Here is an 11,339-nt window from a genome sequence, read left to right as displayed (position 1 = left end):
ATTACAACTGTAAAAGTTTTTTGTGGTGTTGTATTTATTATTATTTAAATGAGATTGAAATATATTTTATTCGAGTTGTTCGTATCTTTTTTGTCGTTGATTGTATTAGTAATAAGATATCAGATTTCAATGTTTATTCGGTGTCTGTCCATTACTATTAGTTCTCGGTTTACGTGTGGGTAAGTAATGTTATATATGTTCTACAATAATATCGTGTCTTCATTTGTATTTATATTGTTAAAATCTTGACAAAGGCAAGGATTACCTGCCGAAACGTTGATTTAAAATGGAAAAATAAAATCTAATTCCAATTTTAACCTTACTCATTGAACCTAAACCCAAAAAATAATAATTTATATATAATATAATATATTATATTATGATAATATAATATTATTATATGTATACGTGAAGCAAAATGCCAGTCCCATGTGGCATCATAAATCTTGATTTTCTCTCATATACATCCACTAATTGCCTTGAATTACCGGCTTTGGTAATTTCATTTGTAATGATATGTGTCTATCATGTTGTATATTACTGCGAAATGTGATAAATTATTCATCGTGGAGTTTCTCAATTTATTAAATTATACTCTACGTTTTCCTTTACCATGGATGAAGATTTTATACGTGTATAGAAAATATGTCTTAGGTTTACTAATTATATAAAATAATATTAAATTACAAATAACTCTAAATGACAATTATGTGGGAGATCCAAGAAGTAGGAATATAATTTCATAATTTTAATAATAATACTCTCCCGTTATTTACCACTGACGTGGCTTTGGGATTATAGCAGGATAGTCTGCTATTTCTAGGGCCTACGGTATACAAGGAAAGTAACAGGGCCAGTGCTACGCTTCAACCGCCTATTATTACCCCTGGTTTTACCCAAGGTACTCATTTTATTCAGGCTGAGTCGACCTGGGGCCTATAGACATTTTAAAAATTTCTAGTTGTTCTTGCCGACGCTGGGATTTGAACCCCGGCCTACCAGCACTTCGAAATCGAACATATTTTAACTAATAACTAATTAGGCAACATAGTGAATTTGTCACTGTCATTTTGACAAACCTGCGTCAGATTTTCTCTTATCTGTTCTGTTATTTTTATCGATATCTGTTCATTGCAGTAGGGTATCATTTTAAGAATTCGTTAGTGTTGTTTCATAGGAAAGTAGTGTTTATTTATAGTTAATTTATTATATTTTTGTGTAATAGAACTAAGTTTTTGACCTATTTGAAAAAATAGATTATTGTTAATTGTGAGTCTTAGTTATATGTAGGTAAGTATATTTTACGTAAAAATATTTCGAATTCTAATGCGAGTATATAAAGTTTTAGGTTTTTTTATTCTAAAAATATTTAGTCCATTCATTAACGGTAAAATATTGCAAAACCTTTAAATTTTAAAGAACCGCTTGGATTGACATGAAATTTGGCATACACATAGCTAACAAGTCAAAGAAAAAAAGTGATATTGTGCCGATATGTGCTTTTGCCCTGGGGGTGGTTTTCACCCCCTCTTGGGGGTTAAAAAATATTCGTCCAAACAAAGTCAGGAAATGGGTAAACTGTCTAATTTAAAGTAACTTTTGTTCTATAGAGTTTTTTCACTAAGTCAATACTTTTCGGGTTATTTGGCAGTGAATATGTTCATTTTTTCAACAAAATAACCACGCTTTTAGACGGTTTTTCGCAAATAACTCAAATTGTAAGTATTTTGTCGAAAAAGCATTCTTAGCAAAAATATAGCCTATAAAAAATTTAAAAAAATAGTGAATATATCACGTTTTTTTATTTAGTAGAAGCAGAGTTATAGCTAATGAAATATAGGTTCATATTCGTCAAATTCCAAGTGGAATACTTTAACGTGAAATAACTAAAAATGAAGCACATTTCTTGGAAAACTCATTTAAACTTATTTAAAGTGTTTAAAAAAAGCTTCATTTTTGTTTTATAAAAAAAATTTCTAGCATCAAAATTAAACAAGTTACGCTCAAAATAAAGTTAGTTCCTTTTGGTTTTGGTAAAAAAATCGAGAAAATCACCCCCTAATTAGTATCTTAAATGAACTTAATCGTAACGACTTTACAAGTTTCTAAACTCGTGTATATATTATTTATATGATCTGTAAGTTTCATCGGTTCAAAGTCCTTATTATTGAAACGGCTGTAGTTAAAAGGGGTTGAACGAGTCACTGATCACGAATGTATGCAAATTTAGAAACACCAAATCTTGATCAATTTTTGTCTAACAGAAAAACAAAAAAATACATGATATTCAGAAAAGCAAATCTGACTTTTTTTGTATTTCGAGACTTTTGGTATCTCTAACAATTTTTAAGTTATTTTGAAAAAAAGCATATTTTTCAAAATTTAAATTTTTAAAAATTTTATTTTGAAACCAAGTTTTTTCAAAAATAAACACTTTGAATCGATGTAACTTACAGATCATATAAACACAATGTAAGTAAAATAATTTATGGAGCGGCAACGATTAATTTCATTTAAGTTGCTAATTAGGGGGTGGTCTTCCCGATTTTTTTTTGCAAAAACAAAAGGGACCAACTTTATTTTGAGCGTAACTTGCTTAAATTTAATGCTAGAAGCTTTTCGTAAAAACAGAAATAAAGCTTTTTTAAACATTTTAAAAAAGTTAAAATGGGTTTTCCCCAAAAAGTGCTTAATTTTTTGGATATTTCACGTCGAAATATTCTATTTGAAATTTGGTGAATATGAATCTATATTTCATTGGCTATAACTCTGGTTCTACGAGATCCAGAGACCTAACGCGTACACCATTTTTTTTACTTTTTTATAGGCTATATTTTTGCTAAGAACGGTTTTTTCGACAAAATACTTACTTTTTGAGTTATTTGCGAAAAACCGTCTAAAAATGTGGTTATTTTGTTGAAAAATGAACATATTCACTCGCAAATAACTCGAAAAGTGTTGACTTGGCGAAAAAGCTCTATAGAACAAAAGTTACTTAAAATTAGTCAGTTTACCCATTTCCGGACTTAGTTTGGACATATATTTTTTCACCCCCAAGAGGGGGTGAAAGTCACCCCCAGGGCAAAAGCACACATCGGCACAATATCACTTTTTTTCTTTGACATGTAAGCTATGCGTATGCCAAATTTCATGTCAATCCAAGCGGTTCTTTAAAATTTAGAGCAAAAACCGTGAAAGAATGGACTAATTATCAATAGTTTAAAACATGGGAAAAGTTCTATTTAAAAAAAAAAGTTGAAATTAGTTAGAGTGCATTTGGCGCTCTATGAAATAAATAAAATAAAACGGCTCTTGTTTCGCTTCACAACCAAAAATGACTATTTATTATTGTTTTATTATTATTTCGTACAAATACCTGTGTTAACTTAAAATTTTCACCCATTTTGGTTTATTTTTATAAATTCTTATTTACTTACTAATAATAAAATTGTTTTCTATTACTTTCATTTAGCGCGCCTATGAGTCAATTGATGGACAATTGTCAAAATATTGATTTTAGATAATGTCAAAGATTACCAATGTTGCCAAAGTTTCGCAGACCTTACGAAAAAAGGTATGGTATTTGGTTTAAGCCTATGCTTAAGCCTCAAATTGAAGTGGAAATACAGGCATCTAAAGTTTAGGCTTAAAGTAAGCTTTGGCTTAAGTGCGGTTGAAAGTTACCGGCCTGTGACCGTGACTGTGATGTGCGTCCTTTTCTCCTTTATTTTCAATAAAAATTTGTCTTCTGATCAATAGATTTGTCTATCACTGTATGTATATGGTATAAGAGCTAGCAACGTTTTCGAGAAATCATTTTAAGATGGCTGATTCTTTCATATATTGTTCCCTATGCTTCCTTGAACACCGTACCGGCCATCTGGCCGCTGATACAGGTTGCGTTCATTACTTAGCAGCACACCTGTACAGGTAAACACAAAATCAGGGTGATTGATTAGTGTAAAAAAGCTTAGTAGATCCGCTATAGTAATAGATAGCAATAAAAGTTAATAACAAAAATTGTAGCTAACTTTGCGCTTCACATTACAAAATTAGTTAGAATATTACAGGGTGTTCGATAACATAGTAGCAGACCAAACTTTTGTTTTTTTAAATGGAACACCCCATATTTTATTTTATATTCAAAATCTTCTTAACTTCTCCATCACAAAAATATAAAGGTTTGTTATGTTATACAGGGTATTTACAAAGTTATAACCAATGTTCTATGAAAATCGTAATAAGTTCAGCTCCCTGTATAAATAAAAATAGGCACAACACCAATGGTTTATTGGTGCCGTATTTTTTTGTTGATTGTCAAAATTTATAAAAATGGTTGATATTGCTAATTTTCTTTATATCGAATACAGGGTGAGTCAAAACGCAAGTACATTATTTTCACAGTAATTTTAAATAGAACAAACACCCTAATTAATAACTTGCTCTGAAAAATGAAAATATTTCGAAAACTGACAAATTTAGGTATAGGGAATATTATACAAAAATTAAAGTACGGTAATGATATTTTTCGATAGTAATATAAAATACAGGTTGTTCCATTTAAAATTTCTGAGAAAAGAATGTACTTGCGTTTTGACTCACCCTGTATTCGATATAAGAAAAATTAGCAATATCAACAATTCTTAAAAAATTTCACAATCAACAAAAAAATATGGCACCAATATACCATCGCTGTTGTGCTTTTTTTTATTTATACAGGGAGCTGAACTTGTTACGATTTTCATAAAAAATTGGTTATAACTTTGTAAAAGCCCTATATAACATAACAAAACTTTATATTTTTGTGATGGAGAAGTTAAGAGGATTTCGAATATGAAATAAAATATAGGGTGTTCCATTAAAAAAAAATAGGTTTGGTCTGCCACTATGTTATCTAACACCCTGTAACAATCTAACTAATTTCGTAATGTGAAGCTGAAAGTTGGTCACAATTTTTATTTTTAACTTTTATTGCTATCTATTACTATAGCGGATCTACTGAGCTTTATCACACTCATCAATCACCCTGTAGATTGAATTTAAATTGTTTTAGGACGAAAAATGTTTTTGTCATTACTTTTTAAACCACAGAAATGTCTTTACAGTTCATATTTCTAATAATGTGTAAAAAGTAATTCCAAAAAAAAATTTCGTCTTACAATAATTTTAAATTGGATATGTTTACCTGTACAAGTGTGCTGCGCAGTAATGAACGCAACCTGTATCGGTAGCCAGAGGGCCGGTACGGTATTCGAGGAAGCATAGGGAAGAATATACAGGGTGTCCAGAAACTCTACCGACAAACGAAGACAGGAGATTTCTCAGATAATTTTAAGACAATTTAACCTAATTCACGTAGTCCGAAAATGCTTCCTAAGGGAGCTAGAGCTCTTGGAAGATGGCGCCATGTAATTAGTTTTTCTTAAATACCTGCAGAACGCTTCTATTTAGAAAAACGAAAATTTGTACACATATTTACTTTCCAGAAATGAATCGATTCCATCCGTTGAGAATTTCTAATACCGGTCATAGGCGTCCGTTTTGGGTAGAGCAACGGTTATTTTATCGCATAACTTTTTTGTCTTCAACTTTTAAGCATTATTGGATTATTAAATTGTGATGTATTCTAGTACTAAAAGATACTCTTACTTTAAGTCGGTAAGACACACCGTTTTCTAGAAAAATCGATTTAAAAGTTTTTAGTTTTGGGAATTTGAAAAAAAAAAATTGAAAAAAATTAAGAAAAAAACGATGTATTTTACCAACTTAAAGCAAGAGTAACTTTTAGTACTCGAATATCTCATAATTAAATAATCTAGTGTCAAAAATACTTAAAAGTTAAAGACAATAAAGTTATGCTATAAAAGAACTGTTGACCTACCCAAAACGGACGTCTATGACCGGTACTAGAAATTCGCCATTAATGAAATCGATTAATCTCTGGAATATAAATAAATGCAATAGTTTTCATCTTTCTAAATAGTTTTTTTTAAACTTTTTTTTTGAAATTCAAAGAACGAAAAATTTTCAAATCGATTTTTCTAGAAAACGGTGTATCCTATCGACTTAAAGTAAGAGTACATTTTAGTACTAGGATACCTCACAATTTAATAATTCAGAGTCAAAAATGCTTAAAAATTAAAAACAAAAAAGTAAGGCGATAAAATAACCGTTGCCCTACCCAAAACGGACGCCTATGACCGGTACTAGAAATTCGCAATGGATGGAATCGATTTATTTCTGGAAAGTAAATAAGTATACCAATTTTCGATTTTCTAAATAGAAGCGTTCTGGAGATATTTAAAGAAAAACTAATTACATGACGCCATCTTCAAAGAGCTCTAGCTCCCATTTTCGGACTAGGTAAATTTGGTTAAATTGTCTTAAAATTATTTGAGGAATCTCCTGTCTTCGTTTGTCGGTAGAGTTTCTGGACACCATGTATAAAAGAATCAGCTGTCTTAAAATAATTTTATCCGACGTTGCTTTGGTCCAATATATATGACATCAACTACGGAATGATTCTTTATACTGCTGTAGAATAAAATATAAAATTAACTTTGTTTAAAAAAAAAAGAATGTGTGTGTGTACTTTTTACGCAGGTAAGAAGTTATGCTTCTATTATATGATTTACTAAAAATAAATATACTTTAAACAGTTTATCTTAATTTTTTTCTGGATTCGAACTCAAGACCTCTCGATCTCTGGCCGAATGCTATACCAAATACGCTACGAGGACTGTGTCTGTATCGGTTCGGACGTACCTAATGACAATTCACGATAACAAACAGACAAGGTGAAGTATAAATATACAATAAAATGTTTTAATAATACTCATCTTATACTCCTGAGGAAGACAAATCCAAAGACACAAAAATTATAATAAATATATTTACTAAAAACACTAATATATTCTTTTCACACCTTTTCTTGCACTGATATATTTATACGTAACTAGAAAGATTTAGCAACTAAACGCCATACTGTCTGTGTGCGCATGCACGCAGTATTATGAAATTTTACTCTCAATCGCGTCTAAAGAAGCGTAACTTCAAAAATTATGAATGCATGCATAATATTTAAAAAATGGTGGAGGTTCTTACCAAATCCTTTATACCTAACTCAATTACAAAAAAAGAATGTGTGTGTACTTTGTACGCACGTAAGAAGATATACTTCTATTACATATTATGTGATTTTAACGAAATTGATATAATGTACTTTAAACAGTTTATTTATATTTTATTTAAATATTAAACTAATTTTAATACTTACTACTTTCCAAAAATTTTTATTAAGACAATACCAAAAATTAAAAAAAAAATAAAAGAATAAAACGCACACAAACACATTGAAAAATGCCACAAAGAAAAAATGATTTCTGAACGATAATAATTGTTGGCAAAAATTTTAAATACGCATTTTCAGAAAAAAAAAAGAATGTGTGTGTACTTTGTACGCACGTAAGAAGTTATACTTCTACTACATATTATGTGATTTTTAAGACAATACCAAAAATTAAAAAAAAAATAAAAGAATAAGACGCACACAAACACATTGAAAAATGCCACAAAGAAAAAATGATTTCTGAACGATAATAATTGTTGGCAAAAATTTTAAATACGCATTTTCTCAAAAAAAAAAATTATATAACAAATATACTTACAATCATAAAATGCATAAAAAATAAAAAAATAAAAACTTGCATCGGGAATCGAACCCGTGAATTTCGAGGCGCTTTGATTCGTAATCGAAGCCTAGACTCACTCGTCCAATTCCACATTATTTGTCATGTGGAAAAATAGGGTAACTGAACGTTTTACTGTTTGACAGTTGTTTTGAATATAATTAAATTATGTAGTTTAAATTTTGTGGAAGAAAATATTAAAATATAACAAAACAGTAAGAAAACAATAAATTAGATGAAGATTGGTAGAACTTTTGTTGGTAATCAAATTAAGTATGTAAATCAAAGCATTACATACCTACTAGATAAATTAATCTACGCCAAAAAATCCTAATTTAAAAATAAAAATCGGACCTAATTTGGGATTTCTCTCTAAAATCCCCATTCTTGAGAAAATAAATGTACAGTAGAGCGTCGATTATCCGAACGTACGTCGATCAACCGAACGACCGCTTATTCGAACTATCGACTCCCGCGTCCCGCACTCGAATACCGAACAAGCGTTAGTAATTGACGCTTAAAATATCTTCAATTTTCTTCAATATTGTATCCAAAAATAATTATGTTGTTGCAAAGACTGCACTTTTTTGTTTAGTTGCTAGTTGTCATTATCAAGATATAAATAAATATGTAGGTATATAAATATGGCTTTTATTCACTTGTGGATAGATATGTATGACTATAAATATGTATCAATATATTGTAGTTCGATTATCCGAACAAATCGGTTTTCCGAACACCTATGTCCCCCAATTAGTTCGGATAATCGACGCTCTACTGTGTTTCAACCTAATCCAAATGTATAATTACAATAAGTATGATTATAATAAAAACTACTTACCAAATTAGAATATTTACCAAAATAGAGTTTTCCTTGTCCAAAATAGTCCAAAAGTCAAAAAATATAGGTATATGAAAACTATTTAAAAAGGCAGTATAACTATTAACTAACTTTTGTTTGTTGTTTCTTTTCACACAAATTTCAAAACGCAACAACCATAAATAATCAAACCACAGCTTTGACACAGCCGACATATTGAATAATTTTTGACATGTCATTTGAACATCCAATCAGAATAAAGTTATAATGCGCATGCGCCGGGATGATAGGTTTTAACATATAAAAATTCACCCTCATATTGAGCGTAAATAAGTATAACTTCAAAAACTTGAGTAAAAAAAATAGTAAAAAATCATTTCTCGCTGTAAAATAATGTGTACGCAAAGTCTGCAGATGTAAATAAGTTCATTTGCTGGGTTCGTACACCTGGGACGTCCTGGTATTGGTCTTCTTGTGTATCCTCCAATTTCTCTATACCTTCTTAACCCTTAACTACAGAGATCCGGTGGATTTCGTGGTAACCTCACCACTTACAAGTTCATGTGTCTCTGTACCTCTCGGGCAGTTTGTATAACAATGATAGTCAAAGCGTGTAGTGTGTATTGTCAATATTTTCTTTTCTAGCACACATCAAAAATCTTAACCGGTAAAAATTACCGGATATCTGTTTTAAGTAAGTATTTTTATATGAGTACTATATTTGTAAATCTGAAATGTTTATATTATTTTTTTGCGTTTTTAGGCAAAAAGTAAAGAAATGGACTGTGGAAGTCATCCTGGACCTTCAATGAAGGTTAAATTTAAAGATACAAATTTTGAGGCCACTTTGCAAAAATGGAATTGCCATTTAATTCTGTGATAATTTTACCCTTCCAGATTTTTTCGTATGGATGTAAAAACTTTCGTAAATGCTATTTTATGTTTCCTTTGTCATTCTATGTTACGTTTATTTGTTAAAAAAAAAGTCTAAATTAGCGGTTCTCAATCTTTTTGTGTCATGTACCACCAAATACTTTTTATTATTTTTGGTACCACCTAACTGAAATACATATCCAACTAGGTGATCTAATTCACTATAATAGTGGTGCTGATTTTGGCTGTTTTTGTGTTTTGTTTACCACCTCAAAAAATGAAATGTACCACTAGTGGTACATGTACCACAGATTGAGAACCGCTGGTAAATATTTGTCCATAGCATTTATGGCAGTTTGTTTCAATAGACCAAAAATGTCACCAAAATTCTCGTAGATTATTCTTTAAAAATCATGTATTATATTATTAAAATCACTCATTTTACCATTTTTCCCATATCTAGAGACTCCAGAAAAACACATAATGTATATCTTTTTTGTTTTTTATCATCAACTTTATATTTTGACTCTATTTTATAATGACCGGTAAAAAATACCGGGGATCTGTAGTTCCGTGGTAATATTGGGATGTCTGTAGTTAAGGGTTAAAGCTCTTGAAACGCTGGATTGGTGGATTCCTATGACATCAGCAAGATATTGCTGCGATCGTCCATCTCCAATTTAACGTACAATTTGGTCTGCTTGTAGGGAGCCGTAGAAAATCCGATACATATATTCGATAGAAGAAAACAGTAGTAGAAATTAAGTAGTAGAAATGGAATTAAGATGTATATAACTTGTATCTCTGCACAAAAAATTGCAGTTGTTTGAATTTAATCCTTAAGTATCAAATATTTTTGATCAATAACATTTAAAAACCGGAATCTGCAAACGCGACGATGTAGCCAAAAGCACCCCGTATTGTATTTCATGGTATTGTTAGCAAAAATTGAATAATAAAAATAATTTTGCCGACAATGTTATTTGCCATGTCGCGTCACTGTAAAATAAGCACGTCATATGGTCATGACGGATCCTGTGACTGTAGCCCGGAGCATTTACAATTTCCAATAAATAACATCATCGCTTGTGTGGATGTATAAATATCTAACCGTTGCGAACAGAGGCCATACGGCAGGCTGGCGCATAACTTTAAAGCATTATGTATGTTTTATTGTCTTTCTGATCGATATATAATCAAACTTGTTGCGTGCTTTTTGCTTTTCCCTGCCGCGGTATTGTGGTTTATCAGATAATGTACACCGTATGTATCTCGTGTTAATACACTTATACAAAAAATTAACGAACCACCTTAAAAATGGGTTATTTTTGGTCTCTCGAATTTCCTAAACCTGTTATCCGATTTAAGTGATTTTTTTATGTATAAAAAATATAAAAAGTATCGAAAATCTCCAGTTTTCACCCTTCGTAACTCTGGAACCGTTGATTTTATAACAATTATGTATAGGACCTTTTTTGTTTTAAATTTTATGTAGATATAATATTTCTGCATAGAAAGTTGTTTACGCTAAAGCACAGTTTTAGAAATATTAAGGAAAAACGTAAAAGAACTACTAATTTACCCCGACTTCTCCCCATCTCCCCCCCCCCCCCGAAACCGGACGCTCAAAATGGTGTAACTTTTTACTGAACAATATGTGGACCATACAAAACAATTTGGTGTTGGGGGAAAACTTTTACTTTGGATGTTTGGGTTAGACCTTTTTTTGTACCAATTATACTATACTACCTCCGTAACTTTGGAACCATTCATTTTAGAAGGATTATGCGTAGGACCTTTTTTATTTCAAATTTAATGTAGAACATTTTTATATAGAAGGTTGTTCATGCTAAACCGTATAGTTTTAGAAATATTGACGAAAAACGTAAAAAACTACGAATTTACCAAAAACCACCTCTCCCCACCAAACCCGACGCTCAAAATGGTGTGACTTTGTT

The sequence above is a fragment of the Diabrotica virgifera genome, chromosome 8, assembly GCF_917563875.1.
Source record: "Diabrotica virgifera virgifera chromosome 8, PGI_DIABVI_V3a".
Lineage (NCBI taxonomy): Eukaryota > Metazoa > Arthropoda > Insecta > Coleoptera > Chrysomelidae > Diabrotica > Diabrotica virgifera.
Note: the sequence above shows the minus strand (reverse complement) of the source record.